Source organism: Gigantopelta aegis, unplaced genomic scaffold (assembly GCF_016097555.1).
Source record: "Gigantopelta aegis isolate Gae_Host unplaced genomic scaffold, Gae_host_genome ctg2066_pilon_pilon:::debris, whole genome shotgun sequence".
In the NCBI taxonomy this organism is placed as follows: domain Eukaryota; kingdom Metazoa; phylum Mollusca; class Gastropoda; order Neomphalida; family Peltospiridae; genus Gigantopelta; species Gigantopelta aegis.
Window position 1 is genome coordinate 52,501 of NW_024532839.1, and position 13,785 is coordinate 66,285.

The 13,785-nt window shown below is 36.0% G+C and overlaps 3 pseudogenes; all 3 read right to left on the minus strand.

Moving 5' to 3' along the window:
• Positions 1 to 1,930, minus strand: part of LOC121391297 — a 7,722-nt pseudogene extending 5,792 nt beyond the window's left edge.
• Positions 1,931 to 2,479: 549 nt separating this feature from the next.
• Positions 2,480 to 5,511, minus strand: LOC121391298 (annotated as a pseudogene).
• Positions 5,512 to 9,560: 4,049 nt separating this feature from the next.
• On the minus strand, positions 9,561 to 13,090 carry LOC121391299 (annotated as a pseudogene).
• Between the last annotated feature and the right edge of the window lie 695 nt (positions 13,091 to 13,785).

Consider the following 13,785-nt stretch of genomic DNA (forward strand, 5'->3'; position numbering starts at 1 on the left):
ATTTAGCTAGCCTCTCTTGAAGTTTTCTCTTTTTCGTAATCACTTCTTGTGTCTTCAATCTCTTGTTTAATTTGTTCTATACGTCTCTGACATCTGCCTCATCTCCTTGCCTTTAACAAAAATGACCTCTATCTTACAAAATGAAAATCACCATTTCATCCAACAAAGTGTCATCTTTTGTAATGATCACTTCGCCAAACTTCACCAAGTCTGACACAGTGACATCCTCTAGGTTTAAGTTCAAGACTTTCGTCACCAAAAACCTTAACCAACAATAACTAAAGAGTAACAGTGACAGTCATAACTTACAATGCCACCAGTTGCAATAGCTAAATCATGGAGCTGGTTCTTTCTATTATCTCCAAACCCAGGAGCTTTGACAGCTGCTACTTGAAGTCCAACTTTCAATCTATTTAACACTAGAGTAGTCAGTGCTTCTCCATCTACATCTTCAGCAATTATTATGAGTGGGCGTCCGCTGGGTATTGGCCAGCTCTAATGCAGGAACAAGAGTTTGCACTGAACCTATCTTCTTTTCACACAGCAATAGAAAAGCATTCTCATACTCCACTTTTTGTCCTGAGTGAGAGAGAGATTCTACAATATTCCTGTGTATCGACTGCTAACCTTTGCTCGAATTTATAAAATATGGTGATATATAGCCTCGATCAAACTTCATTCCTTCAATGACTCGAGTTCATCATTGAGTTGTTTTTCCATCTTTTACAGTGATGACACCATTCTTGCCAAACTCTCTTCATAGCTGATGAATCAACTCCCCAATTTCTCCTTGTCACCATTGCAGAAATAGTAGCGACTGCAAAAAAGAAAAATAAAAGATGCAAGAGGTATCCCCCATTTTCTAACCTGTGCAATTTCCTCTGGTGTAGTAACTGGCTTTGATAGCTCTTCAGAGCCTCAAACAAACTACAGTCACTGCCTTTTGACACCCTTTCTAACTTCGTTGGGGTTTGCACCATTGCTAACCGTTTGAAGCCATCTTGAGCAATTGAGTGAGCTAACACAGTAGCTGTTGTCGTACCATCACCTGTAGAGAGACATCAATACTATGTATTAACTAATACTACCTTTTATATTATTGTCCCACTCAATAGATAGAATAGTAATGTCTCTCTCATTATTGCAGAAGGTCAGTCACTGAAAGTCAGTATTTGCTTTAACTAATCATTGAGACAACTTATTTACATCCATCCATCCATTCATCCATCTATCTGTCCATACCAGCTATCCTCATTAGTGTTATTAGCAACATCTGCACAAGACGAGCTCCTAAGTTTTCTCGTTTTATCTGGTAACTCAATGGCTTTTAGCTACAGTAACTCCATCGTTTAGTGATCTTGGTACTTCCCCAGATTGTTCATAATGACATTAAACCCTGTTGTAAAGAAGACAGAAAATGAAAGTGTTTATCAACACAAATCTACCTTAGGGCCAAGAGTCACAGACACAGCTCTAGCTAAGGTTTCTACACCAGTCAACATGGAAGATCTTGCATTCTCACCAAAGATAATCTCCTTGCATAAATTCTTACTGGAGGGTCTGTTGTTAGTCAAAAGTCGAGCGACTGGTCGATAGAGTCTAGCAGATCGTAGCATTATAAAGGAATATCTAGTTGCAGTTCAAGCTTAGAGATTTGCCGCGTGGAGACTGATAAAACCACCACGGGAATAGAGAATTCTGGAATCGGGATATACTTTCGAGCATGCTCACAACCACTGGTTGGATCAGTTATTGGAGACCCATCTGAGACATAAATGGTAATGTTTGTTTGCTTTGCAGCAATAAAAATACTTAAAGTGTTTATTTTTCAGGCTACGTCTTACGAAGATTCAAACCTCTTCTGGATCGTGTACTGGTCGAGAGGCTTCTCCCAGAAACTGAAAGCATCTTTTGCAAGAATATATTGCATCATACAAATTATCATACAATTAGAAAACGAAGGCGGAAGTTATGATACCTGAAAAGGCTCAGGCAAAGTAAAACAGGCAATGGTCGTGCTGTTGGTCCTGGAGCAAAGAAAACAAAGTACGAAACATTATAACAATAATCTTGATATTATAATTATGTTTTATAGGAAGGTATTACCAGAGCAGTCAGTGTTAAAGTCGGAGACACAGTATTGATTCCAGAGTATGGTGGAACAAATGTAACATTTGAAGAGAAGGTACTGCTTGTTTTAAAAATAATATGATGTCATCCCTTTTACTATATTTAGGATTATGTTTATGTTTCGTGATGGTGATATATTTGGTACTTTTGATGACAACTGATTGTAGAACTTTCTTTATACAATAAACTTTATATTTATGAATGGCTTAAGAAATCATTGCTTCTTTTTTGTGTGTGATTGAAATCATTATTTCTCCTATGAAATATTAATGGAAAACTATTAACTAAGCCTGTACTGTTAATTGGTTTTAGAATATGATAAATATCAAGAATACAGCTGGTCCTATAACTACTTGGCATACATTTTCTTTAATGCATCAGTTGTAAAGGATTTGGGCCTCTAATAGGTAGACCCAGTGCTCTGTCCCATACAAGAGAGGACAGGGACACCCAGAGCTCGTGACACTCCAAAGAGAACAGTGTAGAAACTCATCTCTGTCATGCCATAATGCTATGAGAATAAGCCAGAATACACCTTTTATTTATCAAAACTGCATGATCTCACTTGCAACAACACTCCACTGTGAGCGTCACATTGGGGCCAAGGGTTCTTTGTCTTGCCATGCTCTGTAAGCACTCCGGGGGCTACCTTCATACAACAAGCAACCAATTTGAACATGGGGTCATCAGGTAAATGCTTAAGTGCAAATTCCCTCTGACATACATAGCGTGGATCAGTCTTCGCAATACAGCATGACCATATCCTGGTACAACCTAACAATAACATGGAGTACATTATTTTAACAAGTCTTATTTAACCTGTCCACTGTTTAGAGTCTTCCAAAGAATTCAGTTAATTGCTCCTTAGTTACATTTGTCCCCCTATTTCTTCTGCGACATTAGTTTACCACACCAATAACTTCCTGTAAATATTTACTTACAATTTATACCACTCATCAACAGTATAAACCTGATTTGCTAAACCATGAAGTGGACCAGCCAGGCCATTCATGCCCCCAGCAAATGAGAGATAAGGATCGAGAGAGCACTGCTATAAGATGATTGGTATGAGCAGAAACATTTCCACCTTCATGGTCGCTATGAATAGTTTAGGTAAGTCGTAGCAATTTCAACAAATTTGTGGATTATCATAACCAAGCATGCTGCTGCAAAATTAGCACCCCAATCTAACTTGGAATCGACAGCAACTATTTTTTTCCATCTTTATAGACATATGCGATAATGAGAGCATCCACACTTGGTAGTTTAGCATAAGATCCATACTATCCTCGTAAGTTGCCTGGAGAAAAAGGTCACCTTTCGGTTCTTATCTAATTAAACTACATTTAATACATACCTCCCAGTCTGTTGACTTGTGGTATGCCTTCAGCATATGCCTTAGCAAATGTTACTTTCCGACTGCATGGCAGTAATGGCTGCACTAAACTGACTCATTGGATGAAGTGTGTTGGGAAAGTTATTGACCATTGAACAACATGGTGAGGCAAAGCTGCTCGCTCGGCCCAATCTTGGCTAATAGCATTGACCTATATATAATCAGTCTATATAATATTCTCTCCCATTTATTCAGTTACTTGTTCTTTAGAAGGAATTTCACCTGTTAACATTAAATAGTACACACCCTCAGGTAAAGGTTCTTGGCCACCCATCAGCTCTTTGGTAGAAGCTACATGATGATGACATTTGATGTCATATTGCATCAATATTGTTTACTTCTTGACATTCTGGAATGCTGTATCCTCTAAAACGGATCCCTTCCTCTGGATCCAACAATGATGTTCTCTGTTACGAGTGCCCTGATGCCCGCATACCACCAACATCTATTGTAAAGGAATCATAAAAAATACATTTAATAAAAATATATTAATATAACAGATCATTTAATAACTGACCATGTCAATAGTTACATCTCCAACTTTTTGCTCGCCATACTGAGTTCGAAACTCTTTGATTTCTTGCTGTTTTTTTGGAATTATTTCAGCTAGCTAGTTTCTCTTTGAGTTCATCACGATGATGATGGTGTCGAGTCTAGACGAGTATACAAAGAGACAGCAGTCATTAAAATACAACAAGACATACGACAGGTCACTGATGGTAGCCATCTTTGTCTGTTGATAGTTTCCACGAACCCTAAAACAGTAACAACTTTATTAACAAGAATAACAGCTATCAAGTGCTAATATTCCTATAAATAAAAGTATTAGTATGTGATAATTAGTATTCCTTACTCTGTGAAGAGGTTGTAAGAACGCGACAACGTACCTGCCATATTCTAGGGGCTGCGTTAAAGAATAATAATTGGGAGGGGCTAACTAGAGGGAGCTATAAAAACAAAAACTTCAAAGGTAAGATCATTTAAAATTTCAAGAATAATTTATTTTAGAACTCTCTTCACTAGTTCTTATATCATGAGTTATGAACTCTATCGACACACTACCTAGGGGTTGTCTACAAGATGCCCTGATGATAGATGATTGGTTCACAGCAGATCAATCCCAACTAGCACTAAGAGTACTCAAACAATTTTGATAAGAGCGTTAGCAAGCACTTTCCATCACGAGTTCGGACACGCTACAACTTTTAAAAGCCACCTCAAAACATACAGGTTAGAACAATAAAGAAGGTCCGTAGTACAGACACTGTCTAGCAAAGAAGGTTAGCTGTGTGATACAACATGGCAATATCAGAGAATGATAAACTATATATAACTAAAGTTTAATAGTTAAAGATATGTGTAGTTACATTTTCTACTAATGACAAGCCCTTTTTCCTTCAGATATTGTGACAACGTGTGGGACCTGCCTGTTCAGGATGTAGAGTGAAGGAGACACAAGCTTCTGATTTATATATATGTCGACAAAGTCAAATAGTTGCCTGTGATGCTGGTGCTAATAGTGGTACGTCAACAAAGAATAAGAGTTAACAAAAGTGATTTAGTTTTTAAAAACACAAGTTTCTATCATAAATTCTTACAGACACACACACACATATATATATAATATGTATGTATGTATACATTATAATCTACAAAACCCAATCAAAAAATTAAGACAATAAAACAAAAAATAATAATAATACAGGACAGTGTGTCATGCTGATATACATGTGTAAAGTGATTGGTCTCGGTGACAGAAAAAGGATACTACACTTCAAAGATGTACTACTAAAGTGACATCGCTCTCAGTGTGAGAGTGATTTGAATATTTCCTTCCTTCGGCATCAGGTGATAGGGTTACTATAGGTAACTACTACTTGAGGCACTACGGTCGATAAGAGGGCTTCGTGGAACACTGGAAAAGACCTGTTGTGAGTGTTGTAGAACTCAGACTGAGTTCTGAAGCACGCAGAATCAGTCCTCATTTCAAACGCCTCTACTAGTCTGGGAGATCATGTTGGTGATCACTGTTAGGAGGTGGAACAGAAACTACTCCGTTCTAATCTACACTCAGTACTGTCATCATCAATATCGTCAATGTTCACTCTCATGGGTATTCCTGATGACCTGGACTCTTCGGATATGAGGTGGAGAAGACTCTAATGTTGGAATACCATAATGGTGGTCGAGGAGGTTAAGACAGGTCGTTGCTTTTGTATTTAATTATTGTTATCTATCTCGATGAAGGATCAGCTTGATACGCTAGTGCATTGTTAAAATAACAGCATCGTCAACTACTTGTGCTGGCTGACTTTCTTCAGCAATGACTTGCAGGTATTCTGTGAAAGCTATTTGACTGACAAATGGCTCAAATGCTGTCTTCAAATCAGGTCAGTGGTGATCGTCAAGAAAAACGAGACACCATCGGAAAGAAGCTGCTTCGAATTTGGTCTCTTCTGAAAGCCAACAGCTCATCTCTAACCCAGTATTATTCTCACTACATGTTGACGGGTAATGTGGCCAAATGAACCTAAGTTAAGAACTACTTCAGCATGTTGATCAACAAAATTCTAACATTTTCTGACAAGTATCTTTGTGCTCTTATACTTGAATATATTTTTCAGCGAGGACAAGAGAGCCATACTGTGTCTTGTGTTGATGGCGCGATCCAAGAACTGAACACATGCCATTTTTAGTTCATCTAAACCATAATGATCGGCAGCATTCATTAAACCGAGTAGAGTTCGTGATTGTAGCATTACTGATCCAGATGTATGATTCCATCATCATTGCCTGAACACTTCGGTTTCAAAATCTGTGTACTACTAATGTAGGTTGTCCACAAAGTCAGTCTTATCAACCATATCCATCTGAATTAGGTCTATAAAGAGCTTTCTTTTTGGACTTTTTGTTTGGTCTGAGATAAAGATGGTTCTTCATAGAGAAGAACGTCGGAATACTCTTTGGGAGGAAAGAATAGATTATCATTACTTATATTTCATAGTGAGAGAATTAAATAATAAACTAAGTCCTAGTTCAATTGATAATATGGACTAAAAACACGACACTAAAAGGAGACATTACAGGAAAATACAGACTATCCCCTGTATGCTATGGGAAATGAGATTGGAATTGTGTTTGCAAACCACTTCTGTTGACACCCATTCTCATCTATTTTTAATGCACAAACATAGTCATAAATAGTATCATATAGGATATAATGCACCATTTCATCACCATTTTTAGATAGAAACAGACAGATGTTAACGCACAACATTGCTACAAGCATAAAGTTTTATATAGGACGTTTATATAGGATGTAATCTATTATTATAGTTATCTTTAGATTTTATAACCTTTGAACTCATAACATTCACTCACACAGCAGGTAGACAGGAAAGACTATGTCTACACTTTATTGCCTTTTGAAATGATGACATTGTGAGAAGGTGTCTATTACCTAGCAATGCTAGACAGAAATTCTGAGCTCTTAACTACTCCTTTTCACAGCACTCTTCATATTAAACACTTATAAACATCTTATTATTGTAATGTATCATATTAATGAATCTGATGAGTTTCTTGGAATATCACCGTGTGGGAAGTTATCTAAATTTGATCTTGTAAAAAACACACTCACTAATGAGTCACTTACATACACACAGACTAATGGCATCCATTAAGAGCAGGGTGACAGAGATAGCTAAGTAAACCATCAGACCATTAGATAGATAAGCAAAAAGTTTGTTTCTAGAGAAAACCCACATTATAAACATATGTTTTTTAACTGCTTCAATTCTTTAGGGATTTTAAATCATTGAAATATCATCTGATTTTATAATAACATAGAATTAACACGAGATTTACTCTCATACCTGCTTCTTGCAGCTTAACACAGCTCGCACACCACATACAGTCTGTCTGTCCTCACCAACCAGAAATGTCAGGCATCACATAGCTCAGGGAGAACAGCTAAAAAACTAAGATCATGAGCTAAACCAGTGCTCTGTTGTCAAATGAGAAATGTTGGTTCTTCATCATTTTCTTCTATGCTAATGGCTGGAGGTTCCAATTGATTGTCTGCTTAGCAGGTAGGTTAGAACGAGCATGGGTGGGACCCCGGTGGTTTAAAAGGAGAGAAAAAAATGGGAATGATGTGGTAGAGTATCAAGTTTTTTTGTTGAGCCCTATCTACTACATCTATGTTCTGTATCACTTAAACTGTAACGACGGTCCATTCTTTATATGTTGATAGTCTTGAGTTACAGGCTGTCAGTTGATGTTTTCTTCTATAACAATTACAACTAACTTTTTTTAGCACTTGTCACTTACTAGCTGGAAATAACGATGCTTGAAATAACTAGTAACAACTGATCACTTATAAAAAGCTCTGATATTATACTTATCTAATTGTTTGCTTTTCAACCTACGACGTCCATCAGAATAGCGCACTCGAGGTCAAGCCGTATAATTTTATTCTATACGCATCATATAATAACAACTTAAAACTAGTCTTGCGTTACTTACCTTTAATAGTGAAGCGAGTGAAGTAGGTCGTGCTCCCGTCGGGAACGGTTCTTCTTTCTCTTTGACTCATTTAAGCAGAAAACTTTGCTTGCTTCAAAAAATTAGCACTGGTGCTCGCCAACATACTCAATAACAAAACCACGCCTACATGCCACACCTATTAAACCTTCAGTCAATTTGTGATGTAAAAATGAATCAAGTTGGTTGACCATGGCAATTCCTAATATTTATCTTTTATCTGTTTAGTGGAACATTATCACAAAATCAGCAGTCAAATTAGTTGAGACGACTCCTGAATCAATGAAATACGAAATCTCTCAACGGGTAAGTCTCCAAGATATTATTCACAAAGCAATCTCTATCATAAAAGTATATCACATATATAATACAACTTATTGCTATTGTAATTATAGGAATATCCAAAAGAAGGTGTGATCATATACGGCATGCGGTAATGATGGCACAAAAGCTGTTACTATAATTGAACAGATAAAGAAAAAAGTATCCGGTGATGACTAATCTAAAATATAGTAACAGTTAGCAATGACACTACAAAACCTAATCTAAATATAGTAACAGTATCCAATACATATCCAATATATATAATATTGATAGATAGATAGCTCAATTACTACACAATATTGACTGTAATGCAATCTAAATATAGTAACAGTTTCGTATGACATCATATTGATAGTAGCATATATAACAATAAGGTGTGCTCCAACAGGAAGACCAACCTTTCATTATATATTAGGGGTTGTTTAGATGTTGTCCTGTTAGAGCAAATCTGTTATTATAAGTACAAGTGTGCTCTCTTTTCCTATCACTATAGTCATCTATCAACATACAGCTGACATCTGTTACAATAGGTATATTTATGTTACCATGGAAACTATGTTAGAATGACAAAATTGTAAAAGAATTTTTAATAAGATCATTGTGTATTGAATTAAAGTAACTTTTAATTGCCTTTAATTTCATGAGAATTTGCACTTCATATAATAGTAATTTAAAACAGTTCTCTTATATAATTATTTTAGAGTAGAAGATTTATGGCATCCTGATCTACCCTGGTCTAGACAAGTTAGTACAGCAATAGTTACATAACATCAAAGTATAGAGGATATTGAAGTTGATTTAAACAGATGTTTAGTGTATTATTATGAACAATCATATTTTTCCATTAGTTTGAAGTAACAAGGAAGATTCCTTTATTACAAAGTACATTGGTCCCAACAATGTCCTCCTCCTCCTCCAAAACAAGAGGAAATTAAAACAAACAATAGGTGTGGTCACAAAGTGGAAAGAGAAAAAGCAAAGTCATGATATCACTACTAAAACTACAACAACTCCTTACATTAACAATTGAACAAAAACATTGAATTATTACATCATTAGTTACCATGACGATCCTTGTTTTCGCATATTAAGAAATGTCAACTGTGCCAGATATTCTAACTTAGTTAACTCTGCAACAGATGATGCCAATAGTCAGGTGTGTGATTCATTCTTTCATTCCTTCTCCACTTTTCTTCTCTCCATAAGCCACTTTACCATCAAACTCATCAACAGGTATCTCAAATGAATTGTCCACTAATGGAATAGTCACTCCTAAATGTTCCTGGATCTCCGCTAAGTACTATAATAATAATAATATAATAATAAATTAACCACACCCACTTATATAAAGTACCTGTTGTTCATTGTACCAGATAGTACATCCTCCATTGTCTGTTAATGAGTATTGTTACATTTTTTACCCGGCTAGGGCACACATGATACCATACTATTATAATAAAAGAGACATCTTTATAGTAGACATGCGATCCTTTTCTTTGACAGTGGATACAAGAGATATGGCTAGCCCCATCCTGTCAGCTCGACAAACTCTTCCAATACGATGGACGTAATTTTGGTTATCATCAGGCAATGTCACGTCACAACTACAAGTGGGTGGGGTACTTAGGTGATTTTATAAGGGGTGTGGCTAACCAAATGGTTATTCCTCTAATGTCGATTCCACGTGCAGCAAACATCAGTACAGATCAAGAATCGAACCTCACCAGTCTTAAGCAACAAAATTTTTAGCAATTGTTTTTAAAATTATTAGTTACCTTGAATGCCATAAGATTATCTTTTCTTTCTTGTGGACGCCGGTCACCATGGAGACCAAACACATGAATATTCATTAACCATTTTTCCTACACCTAAGGAATGATGTACATTTAGGGGGGGGTTAATGTAATAGACCGCACCTCCTAAAGTTAAGAGATAATTTTCAATGTTATCACAGTCGAGTTTTTGTCCGGCAGAAAATAATAGCTTGATCCATTTTGTGTCTGTAATGGCTTTCACTAAATAGTCCGCTTTTAATAGTTTAACAGCTTCTGAAAGTGATTCTGTTTTAGCAAAAAGAAAAATAAATGTTTTTAAAAGTAAAGATAAACCTGGAGATTGTAGATTAGGTCTGTACGATCTTTAAAATGGACTCCATCAGTCCTGTTTATAAGATATCTCATATAATATATAATTAGTAAGTCAGTCTAAATTTATTACTTTAACTCTTGTCTTAAATTGTACCACGATGAATCTGTAATTGGATCAATATGACAGACCTACACGATTAATATTATTACAAATAAGTATACACACACACACACACACACACACACACACACACACACCACATCACATATGTATCATGTACCACGTGATGAACAGTCTCGGGTACAGTGTCTTGTCCATTGAGATCCACCCATGTTGGAAAATGCATTAACTTCTTCCTATGGCGTTTGTAGCAGTCATGTCAACAAATATAATGTTATCTTACTGCCAACTTCTTTACCTTCAATATTGGGTAAGGTAGCAGAGCATACTTCATCTGTAAACATCACATGACAGTCAGATGATACAGTGTAATGTCACATGATTGACTCACTTGTAATCTTTGACCTTCTGGAGATATTTTAGGTATTTTGGTATAAAAATTTTTGAATGAGTTCACCATATCCTTGTGTTAAAAGACCATCCTGACAACTATACTGACAGCATGTAATGATAATGTTAACTTACAGCCTCATCAAGAATGTAAAATCTAATCTATTATTAAAAAGAACAGCAATAGGAATACAATCTCTAAATTCTTAGTTTACTTACTGCCAGAGAGATCAAGTTTGCCAGTACTAATAAGATCATCTAAGCGTCCAGGTGTGCCTATAACGACATCAACACCTTCTTCGAGACTTCTCATTTGATCTTTTACACTCTCTACTCCCCATAACCAACAGTTCTCTATCACATGACAATCACATGACCATGCAATAAACTATACCTCACTCCAGGAGGTGGAATATATTTCTTGAACTGCTTAATATATATCATGAGTCTGCTGAGCAAGTTCTGTGCAGGCTATATGTAATATGCATGACCACTTAAACAGCCATGTGATAATCATGTGACAAATTACCTCTATTATTATGGCTAAAGGAGTACGACGACTCTTTTTCCAGAGGGTTTAGCAGCTGTAAACAAGATAGATACTGATAGAGACTATATATTATTGGCATACTTGATCTGACTAAGAGATTATCTGATTTATTTAATCCTTTATAATCATCCTATAATAATAGTAGTTTATAAAATAATTAATTAATATTAATAACCTTTGGCGGGAAATTAAATGGAGTATCTCCAAAATTGAATTTCATTTCTGCATTCTACAAGAGCATACCATATAATGTACTACACTAATATTGGATTGCTAACCTTAAGTACAACAGAAGAAAAAAAGTCTCTCCAATAACAGTAGAGGGTATATCAAAGGCTTTACCCAAAAGTTGGTCTGTTCAAAGCAATAAAATATAATGTAATTATGAGAACAATATTACCATTTTTGCTAAAATGTATTTCCCATCATCCAAATTAATGTAACATCCTATAGTGTCATCTTTTCCAAATGGCTGAGAGAGAGAGAAGAGAGAGAGAGAGAGAGAGAGAGAGAGAGAGGAGAGAGAGAGAGAGAGAGAGAGAGAGAGAGAGAGAGAGGAGAGAGAGAGAGAGGAGAGAGAGAGAGAGAGAGAGAGAGGAGAGAGAGAGAAAGAGAGAGAGAGAGAGAGATGAGATCTATAGTGAAGATATCAATACCTGGCCATATTCATCAAACTGATTATTCCAAGATTTCTTTCCAGTTCCACCAAACCCAAACCCAAACTGATCTCGTCCTAATACCTCTTATGAATCTCATTGAACATTAACTAATACAATACTGACCTAATTCCAATGTAGCTGCTTGTGTAGACCATCCCACACGGCATAAACCCTCATCAGTAACAGTAGCCTCATAGTAATATTTCCCTGTATGAACAGAATGATAAATATGTACATGTGTGTGACATGAGTTGTACCTTTATTAATTCCAAATTACACCTACAACCATACCATTGTTTGTGGTCTCTACACTGACAAAGAAGACCATCAGGAGAAATAGCTATCAAAACAGATTATGGTTTAACAATGTTGGGATGCAGGACCTTACCGAAAGCTTCACCTCTATCGTAAGGATTTAATACTATTTTAGCAGGGGCTGGGGGGTGTAGTTAATAGGGACACATCTACATCATAGTATTGTTGTTTACCTTGATTTTTAATGCTAGGGGTTTGGCCCATTTTTGATCTCGAAGAATTTCATATGTAATCTGAATAACAGGCAGTGAGAAGGCCTATTTAAATTAGATAATACATAACCTTGTAGGTAGGTGTGGTCATTTACTAACCCCCGTCTTTCCACTGCCAGTCTCAGCAGCCATGAGTACATCACCGCCTCCTAGAATGAGTGGAATGGCTTCGGCCTGTACATCAGTGGGTAACCTAGCAACAAGAGAGATACTTCCTTGTCTAGGAGAACAAGCTGTAGTTTACTTACAGCCAGTCCTGCTCCTCGATAGCTTGAATAATTTCTGGCATAACGCCAAGTTCTATGAGAACATGATCCAGTAACTGATACAGTAGTCCATTCTTACCTGAAAATGCTGTCATTTTTGTGTGTGCACGTGGCCACTTAAAAAGTACGTTCCTATAATTCCATGCCCTAAGTATGAGTCTGAAGATACTCTATACAGTTAGTATTGGAATCCATATTAGTTGCATACCAGGACAGTAAAAGAATGTAATCATCTGTCTGACCTTTATTGGCACTAACTCATTAAATAACAATTATGGTAACTTGATAAGTGTTCTAGAGTTTGAGTGGGGTATGTCTAAAACCACAGAATCATGAATTATAAAATTATTACTGTTTTGTTAAGTTAAAATTTATTAAAACAATGAGGTGATAATCTGGAGAAGACAAAAATACGCTTATTATTAAATTTATCATAGTAATTGGATCTAGCTCATGAAAGATTGTAATTAAACAAGATGAAATTTTAATACTCAAAATTACTGATGTGGTCCAACATGATTGAAATGATAGATATGTATTCAGAATGAACAACAACAACAACAACAATAATAATAATAATAATAATAATAATAATAATATGAAAATAATTATACTATTTGCTAATAACCATGTACATTTTCAGTATTTTACAAGAAATGATATGAATGAAATGTGATGGGAAAACATCTAAAAAAAACTGCAGATGAAAGAATTTGAACAGCTGGAAAAAAAAATCTAGAAAGAATAAGGTCCTTATGTAAATGGCTAAGTCATGTTTTTGATGTATTGA